General features: G+C 45.5%; 23 non-coding genes and 32 pseudogenes across 23 annotated transcripts; all 55 read left to right on the top strand.

Annotated features, from left to right (window-relative positions):
- The first annotated feature begins 100 nt into the window (after positions 1 to 100).
- On the top strand, positions 101 to 219 carry LOC132877462 (5S ribosomal RNA). The gene has a single exon (XR_009653140.1). It is a non-coding gene; the product is annotated as a 5S ribosomal RNA (ribosomal RNA).
- Positions 220 to 341: 122 nt separating this feature from the next.
- Positions 342 to 460, top strand: LOC132877461 (5S ribosomal RNA). The gene has a single exon (XR_009653139.1). It is a non-coding gene; the product is annotated as a 5S ribosomal RNA (ribosomal RNA).
- Positions 461 to 689: 229 nt separating this feature from the next.
- On the top strand, positions 690 to 808 carry LOC132881048 (5S ribosomal RNA; annotated as a pseudogene).
- Positions 809 to 925: 117 nt separating this feature from the next.
- Positions 926 to 1,044, top strand: LOC132876638 (5S ribosomal RNA). The gene has a single exon (XR_009652346.1). It is a non-coding gene; the product is annotated as a 5S ribosomal RNA (ribosomal RNA).
- A 122-nt stretch (positions 1,045 to 1,166) lies between these two features.
- LOC132878502 (5S ribosomal RNA) lies at positions 1,167 to 1,285 on the top strand (annotated as a pseudogene).
- A 114-nt stretch (positions 1,286 to 1,399) lies between these two features.
- Positions 1,400 to 1,518, top strand: LOC132881332 (5S ribosomal RNA; annotated as a pseudogene).
- A 117-nt stretch (positions 1,519 to 1,635) lies between these two features.
- LOC132877459 (5S ribosomal RNA) lies at positions 1,636 to 1,754 on the top strand. The gene has a single exon (XR_009653136.1). It is a non-coding gene; the product is annotated as a 5S ribosomal RNA (ribosomal RNA).
- Positions 1,755 to 1,871: 117 nt separating this feature from the next.
- LOC132877458 (5S ribosomal RNA) lies at positions 1,872 to 1,990 on the top strand. The gene has a single exon (XR_009653135.1). It is a non-coding gene; the product is annotated as a 5S ribosomal RNA (ribosomal RNA).
- A 122-nt stretch (positions 1,991 to 2,112) lies between these two features.
- On the top strand, positions 2,113 to 2,231 carry LOC132879501 (5S ribosomal RNA; annotated as a pseudogene).
- Positions 2,232 to 2,353: 122 nt separating this feature from the next.
- Positions 2,354 to 2,472, top strand: LOC132877457 (5S ribosomal RNA). Its single transcript, XR_009653134.1, has one exon. It is a non-coding gene; the product is annotated as a 5S ribosomal RNA (ribosomal RNA).
- A 127-nt stretch (positions 2,473 to 2,599) lies between these two features.
- Positions 2,600 to 2,718, top strand: LOC132877456 (5S ribosomal RNA). The gene has a single exon (XR_009653133.1). It is a non-coding gene; the product is annotated as a 5S ribosomal RNA (ribosomal RNA).
- A 112-nt stretch (positions 2,719 to 2,830) lies between these two features.
- LOC132879776 (5S ribosomal RNA) lies at positions 2,831 to 2,949 on the top strand (annotated as a pseudogene).
- A 117-nt stretch (positions 2,950 to 3,066) lies between these two features.
- LOC132877863 (5S ribosomal RNA) lies at positions 3,067 to 3,185 on the top strand. The gene has a single exon (XR_009653526.1). It is a non-coding gene; the product is annotated as a 5S ribosomal RNA (ribosomal RNA).
- Positions 3,186 to 3,307: 122 nt separating this feature from the next.
- On the top strand, positions 3,308 to 3,426 carry LOC132878282 (5S ribosomal RNA; annotated as a pseudogene).
- A 122-nt stretch (positions 3,427 to 3,548) lies between these two features.
- Positions 3,549 to 3,667, top strand: LOC132877455 (5S ribosomal RNA). Its single transcript, XR_009653132.1, has one exon. It is a non-coding gene; the product is annotated as a 5S ribosomal RNA (ribosomal RNA).
- Positions 3,668 to 3,876: 209 nt separating this feature from the next.
- LOC132881047 (5S ribosomal RNA) lies at positions 3,877 to 3,995 on the top strand (annotated as a pseudogene).
- A 117-nt stretch (positions 3,996 to 4,112) lies between these two features.
- On the top strand, positions 4,113 to 4,231 carry LOC132877958 (5S ribosomal RNA). The gene has a single exon (XR_009653615.1). It is a non-coding gene; the product is annotated as a 5S ribosomal RNA (ribosomal RNA).
- A 122-nt stretch (positions 4,232 to 4,353) lies between these two features.
- On the top strand, positions 4,354 to 4,472 carry LOC132878501 (5S ribosomal RNA; annotated as a pseudogene).
- Positions 4,473 to 4,586: 114 nt separating this feature from the next.
- On the top strand, positions 4,587 to 4,705 carry LOC132881331 (5S ribosomal RNA; annotated as a pseudogene).
- Positions 4,706 to 4,827: 122 nt separating this feature from the next.
- Positions 4,828 to 4,946, top strand: LOC132879500 (5S ribosomal RNA; annotated as a pseudogene).
- Positions 4,947 to 5,068: 122 nt separating this feature from the next.
- LOC132877454 (5S ribosomal RNA) lies at positions 5,069 to 5,187 on the top strand. Its single transcript, XR_009653130.1, has one exon. It is a non-coding gene; the product is annotated as a 5S ribosomal RNA (ribosomal RNA).
- Positions 5,188 to 5,314: 127 nt separating this feature from the next.
- On the top strand, positions 5,315 to 5,433 carry LOC132877453 (5S ribosomal RNA). The gene has a single exon (XR_009653129.1). It is a non-coding gene; the product is annotated as a 5S ribosomal RNA (ribosomal RNA).
- A 112-nt stretch (positions 5,434 to 5,545) lies between these two features.
- On the top strand, positions 5,546 to 5,664 carry LOC132879774 (5S ribosomal RNA; annotated as a pseudogene).
- A 117-nt stretch (positions 5,665 to 5,781) lies between these two features.
- On the top strand, positions 5,782 to 5,900 carry LOC132878175 (5S ribosomal RNA; annotated as a pseudogene).
- A 122-nt stretch (positions 5,901 to 6,022) lies between these two features.
- Positions 6,023 to 6,141, top strand: LOC132878281 (5S ribosomal RNA; annotated as a pseudogene).
- A 122-nt stretch (positions 6,142 to 6,263) lies between these two features.
- Positions 6,264 to 6,382, top strand: LOC132877452 (5S ribosomal RNA). The gene has a single exon (XR_009653128.1). It is a non-coding gene; the product is annotated as a 5S ribosomal RNA (ribosomal RNA).
- Positions 6,383 to 6,504: 122 nt separating this feature from the next.
- LOC132877451 (5S ribosomal RNA) lies at positions 6,505 to 6,623 on the top strand. The gene has a single exon (XR_009653127.1). It is a non-coding gene; the product is annotated as a 5S ribosomal RNA (ribosomal RNA).
- A 229-nt stretch (positions 6,624 to 6,852) lies between these two features.
- LOC132881046 (5S ribosomal RNA) lies at positions 6,853 to 6,971 on the top strand (annotated as a pseudogene).
- Positions 6,972 to 7,088: 117 nt separating this feature from the next.
- On the top strand, positions 7,089 to 7,207 carry LOC132878500 (5S ribosomal RNA; annotated as a pseudogene).
- A 112-nt stretch (positions 7,208 to 7,319) lies between these two features.
- On the top strand, positions 7,320 to 7,438 carry LOC132879773 (5S ribosomal RNA; annotated as a pseudogene).
- A 117-nt stretch (positions 7,439 to 7,555) lies between these two features.
- On the top strand, positions 7,556 to 7,674 carry LOC132878628 (5S ribosomal RNA; annotated as a pseudogene).
- Positions 7,675 to 7,796: 122 nt separating this feature from the next.
- LOC132877450 (5S ribosomal RNA) lies at positions 7,797 to 7,915 on the top strand. The gene has a single exon (XR_009653126.1). It is a non-coding gene; the product is annotated as a 5S ribosomal RNA (ribosomal RNA).
- A 430-nt stretch (positions 7,916 to 8,345) lies between these two features.
- Positions 8,346 to 8,464, top strand: LOC132876249 (5S ribosomal RNA). The gene has a single exon (XR_009651975.1). It is a non-coding gene; the product is annotated as a 5S ribosomal RNA (ribosomal RNA).
- Positions 8,465 to 8,586: 122 nt separating this feature from the next.
- Positions 8,587 to 8,705, top strand: LOC132878499 (5S ribosomal RNA; annotated as a pseudogene).
- Positions 8,706 to 8,817: 112 nt separating this feature from the next.
- On the top strand, positions 8,818 to 8,936 carry LOC132879950 (5S ribosomal RNA; annotated as a pseudogene).
- Positions 8,937 to 9,048: 112 nt separating this feature from the next.
- On the top strand, positions 9,049 to 9,167 carry LOC132880089 (5S ribosomal RNA; annotated as a pseudogene).
- A 114-nt stretch (positions 9,168 to 9,281) lies between these two features.
- LOC132881045 (5S ribosomal RNA) lies at positions 9,282 to 9,400 on the top strand (annotated as a pseudogene).
- A 112-nt stretch (positions 9,401 to 9,512) lies between these two features.
- On the top strand, positions 9,513 to 9,631 carry LOC132876819 (5S ribosomal RNA). Its single transcript, XR_009652520.1, has one exon. It is a non-coding gene; the product is annotated as a 5S ribosomal RNA (ribosomal RNA).
- Positions 9,632 to 9,755: 124 nt separating this feature from the next.
- LOC132881044 (5S ribosomal RNA) lies at positions 9,756 to 9,874 on the top strand (annotated as a pseudogene).
- A 112-nt stretch (positions 9,875 to 9,986) lies between these two features.
- Positions 9,987 to 10,105, top strand: LOC132878115 (5S ribosomal RNA; annotated as a pseudogene).
- Positions 10,106 to 10,227: 122 nt separating this feature from the next.
- On the top strand, positions 10,228 to 10,346 carry LOC132879369 (5S ribosomal RNA; annotated as a pseudogene).
- A 362-nt stretch (positions 10,347 to 10,708) lies between these two features.
- On the top strand, positions 10,709 to 10,827 carry LOC132881043 (5S ribosomal RNA; annotated as a pseudogene).
- A 112-nt stretch (positions 10,828 to 10,939) lies between these two features.
- Positions 10,940 to 11,058, top strand: LOC132876636 (5S ribosomal RNA). Its single transcript, XR_009652345.1, has one exon. It is a non-coding gene; the product is annotated as a 5S ribosomal RNA (ribosomal RNA).
- A 112-nt stretch (positions 11,059 to 11,170) lies between these two features.
- LOC132876635 (5S ribosomal RNA) lies at positions 11,171 to 11,289 on the top strand. Its single transcript, XR_009652344.1, has one exon. It is a non-coding gene; the product is annotated as a 5S ribosomal RNA (ribosomal RNA).
- Positions 11,290 to 11,411: 122 nt separating this feature from the next.
- Positions 11,412 to 11,530, top strand: LOC132879594 (5S ribosomal RNA; annotated as a pseudogene).
- A 119-nt stretch (positions 11,531 to 11,649) lies between these two features.
- Positions 11,650 to 11,768, top strand: LOC132881042 (5S ribosomal RNA; annotated as a pseudogene).
- Positions 11,769 to 11,880: 112 nt separating this feature from the next.
- On the top strand, positions 11,881 to 11,999 carry LOC132876634 (5S ribosomal RNA). The gene has a single exon (XR_009652343.1). It is a non-coding gene; the product is annotated as a 5S ribosomal RNA (ribosomal RNA).
- A 122-nt stretch (positions 12,000 to 12,121) lies between these two features.
- On the top strand, positions 12,122 to 12,240 carry LOC132880088 (5S ribosomal RNA; annotated as a pseudogene).
- A 114-nt stretch (positions 12,241 to 12,354) lies between these two features.
- LOC132881041 (5S ribosomal RNA) lies at positions 12,355 to 12,473 on the top strand (annotated as a pseudogene).
- A 112-nt stretch (positions 12,474 to 12,585) lies between these two features.
- LOC132876817 (5S ribosomal RNA) lies at positions 12,586 to 12,704 on the top strand. Its single transcript, XR_009652518.1, has one exon. It is a non-coding gene; the product is annotated as a 5S ribosomal RNA (ribosomal RNA).
- Positions 12,705 to 12,888: 184 nt separating this feature from the next.
- On the top strand, positions 12,889 to 13,007 carry LOC132881040 (5S ribosomal RNA; annotated as a pseudogene).
- Positions 13,008 to 13,124: 117 nt separating this feature from the next.
- On the top strand, positions 13,125 to 13,243 carry LOC132876632 (5S ribosomal RNA). The gene has a single exon (XR_009652341.1). It is a non-coding gene; the product is annotated as a 5S ribosomal RNA (ribosomal RNA).
- A 122-nt stretch (positions 13,244 to 13,365) lies between these two features.
- LOC132878497 (5S ribosomal RNA) lies at positions 13,366 to 13,484 on the top strand (annotated as a pseudogene).
- Positions 13,485 to 13,598: 114 nt separating this feature from the next.
- LOC132881330 (5S ribosomal RNA) lies at positions 13,599 to 13,717 on the top strand (annotated as a pseudogene).
- A 117-nt stretch (positions 13,718 to 13,834) lies between these two features.
- Positions 13,835 to 13,953, top strand: LOC132877447 (5S ribosomal RNA). The gene has a single exon (XR_009653124.1). It is a non-coding gene; the product is annotated as a 5S ribosomal RNA (ribosomal RNA).
- Positions 13,954 to 13,973: the final 20 nt, after the last annotated feature.

The raw sequence follows: 13,973 nt of genomic DNA, 5'->3' as shown, positions 1-13,973 counted from the left end.
AATCTGTTTGAATTTTCCTTCTGCTCGCAAGGCAAGAATTTTCCTTCTGGTCGCAAGGCAAGGCAAGGCAAGAAAAACGGCACATTTCCAACTAACTGTTGCTTATGGCCAAACCACTCTGACAACGCCTGATCCCGTCTGATCTCAGAAGCTAAACAGAGTTGGGCCTGGTTAGTACTTGAGTGGGAGACTGCCTAGGAATACCAGGTACTGTAAGCATTTTATTTTGTCTTCTAGCAGAAATCTGTTTGAATTTTCCTTCTGCTCGCAAGGCAAGAATTTTCCTTCTGGGCGCAAGGCAAGGCAAGGCAAGAAAAACGACACATTTCCAACTAACTGTTGCTTATGGCCAAACCACTCTGACAACGCCTGATCCCGTCTGATCTCAGAAGCTAAACAGAGTTGGGCCTGGTTAGTACTTGAGTGGGAGACTGCCTAGGAATACCAGGTACTGTAAGCATTTTATTTTGTCTTCTTGCAGAAATCTGTTTGAATTTTCCTTCTGCTCGCAAGGCAAGAATTTTCCTTCTGGGCGCAAGGCAAGGCAAGGCAAGGCAAGGCAAGGCAAGGCAAGGCAAGGCAAGGCAAGGCAAGGCAAGGCAAGGCAAGGCAAGGCAAGGCAAGGCAAGGCAAGGCAAGGCAAGGCAAGGCAAGGCAAGGCAAGGCAAGGCGCACATTTCCAGACTGTTGTTTACGTCCAAACCACTCTGACAATGCCTGATCCTGTCTGATCTGAGAAGCTAAACAGAGTTGGGCCTGGTTAGTACTTGAGTGTGAGACTGCCTAGGAATACCAGGTACTGTAAGCATTTTATTTTGTCTCCTTGCAGAAATCTGTTTGAATTTTCCTTCTGCTCGCAAGGCAAGAATTTTCCTTCTGGTCGCAAGGCAAGGCAAGAAAAACGGCACATTTCCAACTAACTGTTGCTTACGGCCAAACCACTCTGACAACGCCTGATCCCGTCTGATCTCAGAAGCTAAACAGAGTTGGGCCTGGTTAGTACTTGAGTGGGAGACTGCCTAGGAATACCAGGTACTGTAAGCATTTTATTTTGTCTTCTAGCAGAAATCTGTTTGAATTTTCCTTCTGCTCGCAAGGCAAGAATTTTCCTTCTGGGCGCAAGGCAAGGCAAGGCAAGAAAAACGGCACATTTCCAACTAACTGTTGCTTATGGCCAAACCACTCTGACAACGCCTGATCCCGTCTGATGTCAGAAGCTAAACAGAGTTGGGCCTGGTTAGTACTTGAGTGGGAGACTGCCTAGGAATACCAGGTACTGTAAGCATTTTATTTTGTCTTCTTGCAGAAATCTGTTTGAATTTTCCTTCTGGTCGCAAGGCAAGAATTTTCCTTCTGATCGCAAGGCAAGGCAAGAAAAACGGCACATTTCCAGACTATTGCTTATGTCCAAACCACTCTGACAATGCCTGATCCTGTCTGATCTGAGAAGCTAAACAGAGTTGGGCCTGTTTAGTACTTGAGTGGGAGACTGCCTAGTAATACCAGGTACTGTAAGCATTTTATTTTGTCTTCTTGCAGAAATCTGTTTGAATTTTCCTTCTGCTCGCAAGGCAAGAATTTTCCTTCTGGTCGCAAGGCAAGGCAAGAAAAACGGCACATTTCCAACTAACTGTTGCTTATGGCCAAACCACTCTGACAACGCCTGATCCCGTCTGATCTCAGAAGCTAAACAGAGTTGGGCCTGGTTAGTACTTGAGTGGGAGACTGCCTAGGAATACCAGGTACTGTAAGCATTTTATTTTGTCTTCTAGCAGAAATCTGTTTGAATTTTCCTTCTGCTCGCAAGGCAAGAATTTTCCTTCTGGGCGCAAGGCAAGGCAAGAAAAACGGCACATTTCCAACTAACTGTTGCTTATGGCCAAACCACTCTGACAACGCCTGATCCCGTCTGATCTCAGAAGCTAAACAGAGTTGGGCCTGGTTAGTACTTGAGTGGGAGACTGCCTAGGAATACCAGGTACTGTAAGCATTTTATTTTGTCTTCTTGCAGAAATCTGTTTGAATTTTCCTTCTGCTCGCAAGGCAAGAATTTTCCTTCTGGGCGCAAGGCAAGGCAAGGCAAGAAAAACGGCACATTTCCAACTAACTGTTGCTTATGGCCAAACCACTCTGACATCGCCTGATCCCGTCTGATCTCAGAAACTAAACAGAGTTGGGCCTGGTTAGTACTTGAGTGGGAGACTGAATAGGAATACCAGGTACTGTAAGCATTTTATTTTGTCTTCTAGCAGAAATCTGTTTGAATTTTCCTTCTGCTCGCAAGGCAAGAATTTTCCTTCTGGGCGCAAGGCAAGGCAAGGCAAGAAAAACGGCACATTTCCAACTAACTGTTGCTTATGGCCAAACCACTCTGACAACGCCTGATCCCGTCTGATCTCAGAAGCTAAACAGAGTTGGGCCTGGTTAGTACTTGAGTGGGAGACTGCCTAGGAATACCAGGTACTGTAAGCATTTTATTTTGTCTTCTTGCAGAAATCTGTTTGAATTTTCCTTCTGCTCGCAAGGCAAGAATTTTCCTTCTGGGCGCAAGGCAAGGCAAGGCAAGGCAAGAAAAACGGCACATTTCCAACTAACTGTTGCTTATGGCCAAACCACTCTGACAACGCCTGATCCCGTCTGATCTCAGAAGCTAAACAGAGTTGGGCCTGGTTAGTACTTGAGTGGGAGACTGCCTAGGAATACCAGGTACTGTAAGCATTTTATTTTGTCTTCTAGCAGAAATCTGTTTGAATTTTCCTTCTGGTCGCAAGGCAAGAATTTTCCTTCTGGGCGCAAGGCAAGAAAAATGGCACATTTCCAACAAGCTGTTGCTTACGGCCAAACCACTCTGACAACGCCTGATCCTGTCAGATCTCAGAAACTAAACAGAGTTGGGCCTGTTTAGTACTTGAGTGGGAGACTGCCTAGTAATACCAGGTACTGTAAGCATTTTATTTTGTCTTCTTGCAGAAATCTGTTTGAATTTTCCTTCTGCTCGCAAGGCAAGAATTTTCCTTCTGGTCGCAAGGCAAGGCAAGAAAAACGGCACATTTCCAACTAACTGCTGCTTATGGCCAAACCACTCTGACAACGCCTGATCCCGTCTGATCTCAGAAGCTAAACAGAGTTGGGCCTGGATAGTACTTGAGTGGGAGACTGCCTAGGAATACCAGGTACTGTAAGCATTTTATTTTGTCTTCTAGCAGAAATCTGTTTGAATTTTCCTTCTGCTCGCAAGGCAAGAATTTTCCTTCTGGGCGCAAGGCAAGGCAAGGCAAGAAAAACGGCACATTTCCAACTCACTGTTGCTTATGGCCAAACCACTCTGACAACGCCTGATCCCGTCTGATCTCAGAAGCTAAACAGAGTTAGGCCTGGTTAGTACTTGAGTGGGAGACTGCCTAGGAATACCAGGTACTGTAAGCATTTTATTTTGTCTTCTTGCAGAAATCTGTTTGAATTTTCCTTCTGCTCGCAAGGCAAGAATTTTCCTTCTGGTCGCAAGGCAAGGCAAGGCAAGAAAAACGGCACATTTCCAACTAACTGTTGCTTATGGCCAAACCACTCTGACAACGCCTGATCCCGTCTGATCTCAGAAGCTAAACAGAGTTGGGCCTGGTTAGTACTTGAGTGGGAGACTGCCTAGGAATACCAGGTACTGTAAGCATTTTATTTTGTCTTCTTGCAGAAATCTGTTTGAATTTTCCTTCTGCTCGCAAGGCAAGAATTTTCCTTCTGGGCGCAAGGCAAGGCAAGGCAAGGCAAGGCAAGGCAAGGCAAGGCAAGGCAAGGCAAGGCAAGGCAAGGCAAGGCAAGGCAAGGCAAGGCAAGGCAAGGCAAGGCAAGGCAAGGCAAGGCGCACATTTCCAGACTGTTGTTTACGTCCAAACCACTCTGACAATGCCTGATCCTGTCTGATCTGAGAAGCTAAACAGAGTTGGGCCTGGTTAGTACTTGAGTGTGAGACTGCCTAGGAATACCAGGTACTGTAAGCATTTTATTTTGTCTCCTTGCAGAAATCTGTTTGAATTTTCCTTCTGCTCGCAAGGCAAGAATTTTCCTTCTGGTCGCAAGGCAAGGCAAGAAAAACGGCACATTTCCAACTAACTGTTGCTTACGGCCAAACCACTCTGACAACGCCTGATCCCGTCTGATTTCAGAAGCTAAACAGAGTTGGGCCTGGTTAGTACTTGAGTGGGAGACTGCCTAGGAATACCAGGTACTGTAAGCATTTTATTTTGTCTTCTAGCAGAAATCTGTTTGAATTTTCCTTCTGCTCGCAAGGCAAGAATTTTCCTTCTGGGCGCAAGGCAAGGCAAGGCAAGAAAAACGGCACATTTCCAACTAACTGTTGCTTATGGCCAAACCACTCTGACAACGCCTGATCCCGTCTGATGTCAGAAGCTAAACAGAGTTGGGCCTGGTTAGTACTTGAGTGGGAGACTGCCTAGGAATACCAGGTACTGTAAGCATTTTATTTTGTCTTCTTGCAGAAATCTGTTTGAATTTTCCTTCTGGTCGCAAGGCAAGAATTTTCCTTCTGATCGCAAGGCAAGGCAAGAAAAACGGCACATTTCCAGACTATTGCTTATGTCCAAACCACTCTGACAATGCCTGATCCTGTCTGATCTGAGAAGCTAAACAGAGTTGGGCCTGTTTAGTACTTGAGTGGGAGACTGCCTAGTAATACCAGGTACTGTAAGCATTTTATTTTGTCTTCTAGCAGAAATCTGTTTGAATTTTCCTTCTGCTCGCAAGGCAAGAATTTTCCTTCTGGGCGCAAGGCAAGGCAAGGCAAGAAAAACGGCACATTTCCAACTAACTGTTGCTTATGGCCAAACCACTCTGACATCGCCTGATCCCGTCTGATCTCAGAAACTAAACAGAGTTGGGCCTGGTTAGTACTTGAGTGGGAGACTGAATAGGAATACCAGGTACTGTAAGCATTTTATTTTGTCTTCTAGCAGAAATCTGTTTGAATTTTCCTTCTGCTCGCAAGGCAAGAATTTTCCTTCTGGGCGCAAGGCAAGGCAAGGCAAGAAAAACGGCACATTTCCAACTAACTGTTGCTTATGGCCAAACCACTCTGACAACGCCTGATCCCGTCTGATCTCAGAAGCTAAACAGAGTTGGGCCTGGTTAGTACTTGAGTGGGAGACTGCCTAGGAATACCAGGTACTGTAAGCATTTTATTTTGTCTTCTTGCAGAAATCTGTTTGAATTTTCCTTCTGCTCGCAAGGCAAGAATTTTCCTTCTGGGCGCAAGGCAAGGCAAGGCAAGGCAAGAAAAACGGCACATTTCCAACTAACTGTTGCTTATGGCCAAACCACTCTGACAACGCCTGATCCCGTCTGATCTCAGAAGCTAAACAGAGTTGGGCCTGGTTAGTACTTGAGTGGGAGACTGCCTAGGAATACCAGGTACTGTAAGCATTTTATTTTGTCTTCTAGCAGAAATCTGTTTGAATTTTCCTTCTGGTCGCAAGGCAAGAATTTTCCTTCTGGGCGCAAGGCAAGAAAAATGGCACATTTCCAACAAGCTGTTGCTTACGGCCAAACCACTCTGACAACGCCTGATCCTGTCAGATCTCAGAAACTAAACAGAGTTGGGCCTGTTTAGTACTTGAGTGGGAGACTGCCTAGTAATACCAGGTACTGTAAGCATTTTATTTTGTCTTCTTGCAGAAATCTGTTTGAATTTTCCTTCTGCTCGCAAGGCAAGAATTTTCCTTCTGGTCGCAAGGCAAGGCAAGAAAAACGGCACATTTCCAACTAACTGCTGCTCATGGCCAAACCACTCTGACAACGCCTGATCCCGTCTGATCTCAGAAGCTAAACAGAGTTGGGCCTGGATAGTACTTGAGTGGGAGACTGCCTAGGAATACCAGGTACTGTAAGCATTTTATTTTGTCTTCTAGCAGAAATCTGTTTGAATTTTCCTTCTGCTCGCAAGGCAAGAATTTTCCTTCTGGGCGCAAGGCAAGGCAAGGCAAGAAAAACGGCACATTTCCAACTCACTGTTGCTTATGGCCAAACCACTCTGACAACGCCTGATCCCGTCTGATCTCAGAAGCTAAACAGAGTTAGGCCTGGTTAGTACTTGAGTGGGAGACTGCCTAGGAATACCAGGTACTGTAAGCATTTTATTTTGTCTTCTTGCAGAAATCTGTTTGAATTTTCCTTCTGCTCGCAAGGCAAGAATTTTCCTTCTGGTCGCAAGGCAAGGCAAGGCAAGAAAAACGGCACATTTCCAACTAACTGTTGCTTATGGCCAAACCACTCTGACAACGCCTGATCCCGTCTGATCTCAGAAGCTAAACAGAGTTGGGCCTGGTTAGTACTTGAGTGGGAGACTGCCTAGGAATACCAGGTACTGTAAGCATTTTATTTTGTCTTCTAGCAGAAATCTGTTTGAATTTTCCTTCTGCTCGCAAGGCAAGAATTTTCCTTCTGGGCGCAAGGCAAGGCAAGGCAAGAAAAACGACACATTTCCAACTAACTGTTGCTTATGGCCAAACCACTCTGACAACGCCTGATCCCGTCTGATCTCAGAAGCTAAACAGAGTTGGGCCTGGTTAGTACTTGAGTGGGAGACTGCCTAGGAATACCAGGTACTGTAAGCATTTTATTTTGTCTTCTTGCAGAAATCTGTTTGAATTTTCCTTCTGCTCGCAAGGCAAGAATTTTCCTTCTGGGCGCAAGGCAAGGCAAGGCAAGGCAAGGCAAGGCAAGGCAAGGCAAGGCAAGGCAAGGCAAGGCAAGGCAAGGCAAGGCAAGGCAAGGCAAGGCAAGGCAAGGCAAGGCAAGGCAAGGCAAGGCAAGGCAAGGCAAGGCGCACATTTCCAGACTGTTGTTTACGTCCAAACCACTCTGACAATGCCTGATCCTGTCTGATCTGAGAAGCTAAACAGAGTTGGGCCTGGTTAGTACTTGAGTGTGAGACTGCCTAGGAATACCAGGTACTGTAAGCATTTTATTTTGTCTCCTTGCAGAAATCTGTTTGAATTTTCCTTCTGCTCGCAAGGCAAGAATTTTCCGTCTGGGCGCAAGGCAAGGCAAGAAAAACGGCACATTTCCAACTAACTGTTGCTTATGGCCAAACCACTCTGACAACGCCTGATCCCGTCTGATGTCAGAAGCTAAACAGAGTTGGGCCTGGTTAGTACTTGAGTGGGAGACTGCCTAGGAATACCAGGTACTGTAAGCATTTTATTTTGTCTTCTTGCAGAAATCTGTTTGAATTTTCCTTCTGGTCGCAAGGCAAGAATTTTCCTTCTGATCGCAAGGCAAGAAAAATGGCACATTTCCAACAAGCTGTTGCTTACGGCCAAACCACTCTGACAACGCCTGATCCTGTCAGATCTCAGAAACTAAACAGAGTTGGGCCTGTTTAGTACTTGAGTGGGAGACTGCCTAGTAATACCAGGTACTGTAAGCATTTTATTTTGTCTTCTTGCAGAAATCTGTTTGAATTTTCCTTCTGCTCGCAAGGCAAGAATTTTCCTTCTGGTCGCAAGGCAAGGCAAGAAAAACGGCACATTTCCAACTAACTGTTGCTTATGGCCAAACCACTCTGACAACGCCTGATCCTGTCTGATCTCAGAAGCTAAACAGAGTTGGGCCTGGTTAGTACTTGAGTGGGAGACTGCCTAGGAATACCAGGTACTGTGAGCATTTTATTTTGTCTTCTTGCAGAAATCTGTTTGAATTTTCCTTCTGCTCGCAAGGCAAGAATTTTCCTTCTGGGCGCAAGGCAAGGCAAGGCAAGAAAAACGGCACATTTCCAACTAACTGTTGCTTATGGCCAAACCACTCTGACAACGCCTGATCCCGTCTGATCTCAGAAGCTAAACAGAGTTGGGCCTGGTTAGTACTTGAGTGGGAGACTGCCTAGGAATACCAGGTACTGTAAGCATTTTATTTTGTCTTCTTGCAGAAATCTGTTTGAATTTTCCTTCTGCTCGCAAGGCAAGAATTTTCCTTCTGGGCGCAAGGCAAGGCAAGGCAAGGCAAGGCAAGGCAAGGCAAGGCAAGGCAAGGCAAGGCAAGGCAAGGCAAGGCAAGGCAAGGCAAGGCAAGGCAAGGCAAGGCGCACATTTCCAGACTGTTGTTTACGTCCAAACCACTCTGACAATGCCTGATCCTGTCTGATCTGAGACGCTAAACAGAGTTGGGCCTGGTTAGTACTTGAGTGTGAGACTGCCTAGGAATACCAGGTACTGTAAGCATTTTATTTTGTCTCCTTGCAGAAATCTGTTTGAATTTTCCTTCTGCTCGCAAGGCAAGAATTTTCCTTCTGGTCGCAAGGCAAGGCAAGAAAAACGGCACATTTCCAACTAACTGTTGCTTACGGCCAAACCACTCTGACAACGCCTGATCCCGTCTGATCTCAGAAGCTAAACAGAGTTGGGCCTGGGTAGTACTTGAGTGGGAGACTGCCTAGGAATACCAGGTACTGTAAGCATTTTATTTTGTCTTCTAGCAGAAATCTGTTTGAATTTTCCTTCTGCTCGCAAGGCAAGAATTTTCCTTCTGGGCGCAAGGCAAGGCAAGGCAAGAAAAACGGCACATTTCCAACTAACTGTTGCTTATGGCCAAACCACTCTGACAACGCCTGATCCCGTCTGATGTCAGAAGCTAAACAGAGTTGGGCCTGGTTAGTACTTGAGTGGGAGACTGCCTAGGAATACCAGGTACTGTAAGCATTTTATTTTGTCTTCTTGCAGAAATCTGTTTGAATTTTCCTTCTGGTCGCAAGGCAAGAATTTTCCTTCTGATCGCAAGGCAAGAAAAATGGCACATTTCCAACAAGCTGTTGCTTACGGCCAAACCACTCTAACAACGCCTGATCCTGTCAGATCTCAGAAACTAAACAGAGTTGGGCCTGTTTAGTACTTGAGTGGGAGACTGCCTAGTAATACCAGGTACTGTAAGCATTTTATTTTGTCTTCTTGCAGAAATCTGTTTGAATTTTCCTTCTGCTCGCAAGGCAAGAATTTTCCTTCTGATCGCAAGGCAAGAAAAACGGCACATTTCCAACAAGCTGTTGCTCACGGCCAAACCACTCTGACAATGCCTGATCCCGTCTGATTTCAGAAGCTAAACAGAGTTTTGCCTGGTTAGTACTTGAGTGGGAGACTGCCTAGGAATACCAGGTACTGTAAGCATTTTATTTTGTCTTCTTGCAGAAATCTGTTTGAATTTTCCTTCTGCTCGCAAGGCAAGAATTTTCCTTCTGGGCGCAAGGCAAGGCAAGGCAAGGCACACATTTCCAGACTGTTGTTTACGTCCAAACCACTCTGACAATGCCTGATCCTGTCTGATCTGAGAAGCTAAACAGAGTTGGGCCTGGTTAGTACTTGAGTGTGAGACTGCCTAGGAATACCAGGTACTGTAAGCATTTTATTTTGTCTTCTTGCAGAAATCTGTTTGAATTTTCCTTCTGGTCGCAAGGCAAGAATTTTCCTTCTGATCGCAAGGCAAGAAAAACGGCACATTTCCAACAAGCTGTTGCTTACGGCCAAACCACTCTGAGAACGCCTGATCCCGTCTGATCTCAGAAGCTAAACAGAGTTGGGCCTGGTTAGTACTTGAGTGGGAGACTGCCTAGGAATACCAGGTACTGTAAGCATTTTATTTTGTCTTCTTGCAGAAATCTGTTTGAATTTTCCTTCTGCTCGCAAGGCAAGAATTTTCCTTCTGGGCGCAAGGCAAGGCAAGGCAAGGCAAGGCAAGGCACACATTTCCAGACTGTTGTTTACGTCCAAACCACTCTGACAATGCCTGATCCTGTCTGATCTGAGAAGCTAAACAGAGTTGGGCCTGGTTAGTACTTGAGTGTGAGACTGCCTAGGAATACCAGGTACTGTAAGCATTTTATTTTGTCTTCTTGCAGAAATCTGTTTGAATTTTCCTTCTGGTCGCAAGGCAAGAATTTTCCTTCTGATCGCAAGGCAAGAAAAACGGCACATTTCCAACAAGCTGTTGCTTACGGCCAAACCACTCTGACAACGCCTGATCCCGTCTGATCTCAGAAGCTAAACAGAGTTGGGCCTGGTTAGTACTTGAGTGGGAGACTGCCTAGGAATACCATGTACTGTAAGCATTTTATTTTGTCTTCTTGCAGAAATCTGTTTGAATTTTCCTTCTGCTCGCAAGGCAATAATTTTCCTTCTGGGCGCAAGGCAAGGCAAGGCAAGAAAAACGGCACATTTCCAGCAAACTGTTGCTCACGGCCAAACCACTCTGACAATGCCTGATCCCGTCTGATTTCAGAAGCTAAACAGAGTTGGGCCTGGTTAGTACTTGAGTGGGAGACTGCCTAGGAATACCAGGTACTGTAAGCATTTTATTTTGTCTTCTTGCAGAAATCTGTTTGAATTTTCCTTCTGCTCGCAAGGCAAGAATTTTCCTTCTGGGCGCAAGGCAAGGCAAGGCAAGGCAAGGCACACATTTCCAGACTGTTGTTTACGTCCAAACCACTCTGACAATGCCTGTTCCTGTCTGATCTGAGAAGCTAAACAGAGTTGGGCCTGGTTAGTACTTGAGTGTGAGACTGCCTAGGAATACCAGGTACTGTAAGCATTTTATTTTGTCTTCTTGCAGAAATCTGTTTGAATTTTCCTTCTGCTCGCAAGGCAAGAATTTTCCTTCTGGGCGCAAGGCAAGGCAAGGCAAGGCAAGGCAAGGCACACATTTCCAGACTGTTGTTTACGTCCAAACCACTCTGACAATGCCTGATCCTGTCTGATCTGAGAAGCTAAACAGAGTTGGGCCTGGTTAGTACTTGAGTGTGAGACTGCCTAGGAATACCAGGTACTGTAAGCATTTTATTTTGTCTTCTTGCAGAAATCTGTTTGAATTTTCCTTCTGGTCGCAAGGCAAGAATTTTCCTTCTGATCGCAAGGCAAGAAAAACGGCACATTTCCAACAAGCTGTTGCTTACGGCCAAACCACTCTGACAACGCCTGATCCCGTCTGATCTCAGAAGCTAAACAGAGTTGGGCCTGGTTAGTACTTGAGTGGGAGACTGCCTAGGAATACCAGGTACTGTAAGCATTTTATTTTGTCTTCTTGCAGAAATCTGTTTGAATTTTCCTTCTGGTCGCAAGGCAAGAATTTTCCTTCTGATCGCAAGGCAAGAAAAACGGCACATTTCCAACAAGCTGTTGCTTACGGCCAAACCACTCTGACAACGCCTGATCCCGTCTGATCTCAGAAGCTAAACAGAGTTGGGCCTGGTTAGTACTTGAGTGGGAGACTGCCTAGGAATACCAGGTACTGTAAGCATTTTATTTTGTCTTCTTGCAGAAATCTGTTTGAATTTTCCTTCTGCTCGCAAGGCAATAATTTTCCTTCTGGGTGCAAGGCAAGGCAAGGCAAGAAAAACGGCACATTTCCAGCAAACTGTTGCTCACGGCCAAACCACTCTGACAATGCCTGATCCCGTCTGATTTCAGAAGCTAAACAGAGTTGGGTCTGGTTAGTACTTGAGTGGGAGACTGCCTAGGAATACCAGGTACTGTAAGCATTTTATTTTGTCTTCTTGCAGAAATCTGTTTGAATTTTCCTTCTGCTCGCAAGGCAAGAATTTTCCTTCTGGGCGCAAGGCAAGGCAAGGCAAGGCAAGGCACACATTTCCAGACTGTTGTTTACGTCCAAACCACTCTGACAATGCCTGATCCTGTCTGATCTGAGAAGCTAAACAGAGTTGGGCCTGGTTAGTACTTGAGTGTGAGACTGCCTAGGAATACCAGGTACTGTAAGCATTTTATTTTGTCTTCTTGCAGAAATCTGTTTGAATTTTCCTTCTGGTCGCAAGGCAAGAATTTTCCTTCTGATCGCAAGGCAAGAAAAACGGCACATTTCCAACAAGCTGTTGCTTACGGCCAAACCACTCTGACAACGCCTGATCCCGTCTGATCTCAGAAGCTAAACAGAGTTGGGCCTGGTTAGTACTTGAGTGGGAGACTGCCTAGGAATACCAGGTACTGTAAGCATTTTATTTTGTCTTCTTGCAGAAATCTGTTTGAATTTTCCTTCTGCTCGCAAGGCAATAATTTTCCTTCTGGGCGCAAGGCAAGGCAAGGCAAGAAAAACGGCACATTTCCAGCAAACTGTTGCTCACGGCCAAACCACTCTGACAATGCCTGATCCCGTCTGATTTCAGAAGCTAAACAGAGTTTTGCCTGGTTAGTACTTGAGTGGGAGACTGCCTAGGAATACCAGGTACTGTAAGCATTTTATTTTGTCTTCTTGCAGAAATCTGTTTGAATTTTCCTTCTGCTCGCAAGGCAAGAATTTTCCTTCTGGGCGCAAGGCAAGGCAAGGCAAGGCACACATTTCCAGACTGTTGTTTACGTCCAAACCACTCTGACAATGCCTGATCCTGTCTGATCTGAGAAGCTAAACAGAGTTGGGCCTGGTTAGTACTTGAGTGTGAGACTGCCTAGGAATACCAGGTACTGTAAGCATTTTATTTTGTCTTCTTGCAGAAATCTGTTTGAATTTTCCTTCTGGTCGCAAGGCAAGAATTTTCCTTCTGATCGCAAGGCAAGAAAAACGGCACATTTCCAACAAGCTGTTGCTTACGGCCAAACCACTCTGAGAACGCCTGATCCCGTCTGATCTCAGAAGCTAAACAGAGTTGGGCCTGGTTAGTACTTGAGTGGGAGACTGCCTAGGAATACCAGGTACTGTAAGCATTTTATTTTGTCTTCTTGCAGAAATCTGTTTGAATTTTCCTTCAGCTCGCAAGGCAAGAATTTTCCTTCTGGGAGCAAGGCAAGGCAAGGCAAGGCAAGGCAAGGCAAGGCAAGGCAAGGCAAGGCAAGGCAAGGCAAGGCAAGGCAAGGCAAGGCAAGGCAAGGCGCACATTTCCAGACTGTTGTTTACGTCCAAACCACTCTGACAATGCCTGATCCTGTCTGATCTGAGAAGCTAAACAGAGTTGGGCCTGGTTAGTACTTGAGTGTGAGACTGCCTAGGAATACCAGGTACTGTAAGCATTTTATTTTGTCTCCTTGCAGAAATCTGTTTGAATTTTCCTTCTGCTCGCAAGGCAAGAATTTTCCTTCTGGTCGCAAGGCAAGGCAAGAAAAACGGCACATTTCCAACTAACTGTTGCTTACGGCCAAACCACTCTGACAACGCCTGATCCCGTCTGATCTCAGAAGCTAAACAGAGTTGGGCCTGGTTAGTACTTGAGTGGGAGACTGCCTAGGAATACCAGGTACTGTAAGCATTTTATTTTGTCTTCTAGCAGAAATCTGTTTGAATTTTCCTTCTGCTCGCAAGGCAAGAATTTTCCTTCTGGGCGCAAGGCAAGGCAAGGCAAGAAAAACGGCACATTTCCAACTAACTGTTGCTTATGGCCAAACCACTCTGACAACGCCTGATCCCGTCTGATGTCAGAAGCTAAACAGAGTTGGGCCTGGTTAGTACTTGAGTGGGAGACTGCCTAGGAATACCAGGTACTGTAAGCATTTTATTTTGTCTTCTTGCAGAAATCTGTTTGAATTTTCCTTCTGGTCGCAAGGCAAGAATTTTCCTTCTGATCGCAAGGCAAGGCAAGAAAAACGGCACATTTCCAGACTATTGCTTATGTCCAAACCACTCTGACAATGCCTGATCCTGTCTGATCTGAGAAGCTAAACAGAGTTGGGCCTGTTTAGTACTTGAGTGGGAGACTGCCTAGTAATACCAGGTACTGTAAGCATTTTATTTTGTCTTCTTGCAGAAATCTGTTTGAATTTTCCTTCTGCTCGCAAGGCAAGAATTTTCCTTCTGGTCGCAAGGCAAGGCAAGAAAAACGGCACATTTCCAACTAACTGTTGCTTATGGCCAAACCACTCTGACAACGCCTGATCCCGTCTGATCTCAGAAGCTAAACAGAGTTGGGCCTGGTTAGTACTTGAGTGGGAGACTGCCTAGGAATACCAGGTACTGTAAGCATTTTATTTTGTCTTCTAGCA

The sequence above is a fragment of the Neoarius graeffei genome (assembly GCF_027579695.1).
Source record: "Neoarius graeffei isolate fNeoGra1 chromosome 18 unlocalized genomic scaffold, fNeoGra1.pri SUPER_18_unloc_1, whole genome shotgun sequence".
NCBI lineage: Eukaryota > Metazoa > Chordata > Actinopteri > Siluriformes > Ariidae > Neoarius > Neoarius graeffei.
This window is presented reverse-complemented; position numbering and strand designations above follow the sequence as displayed.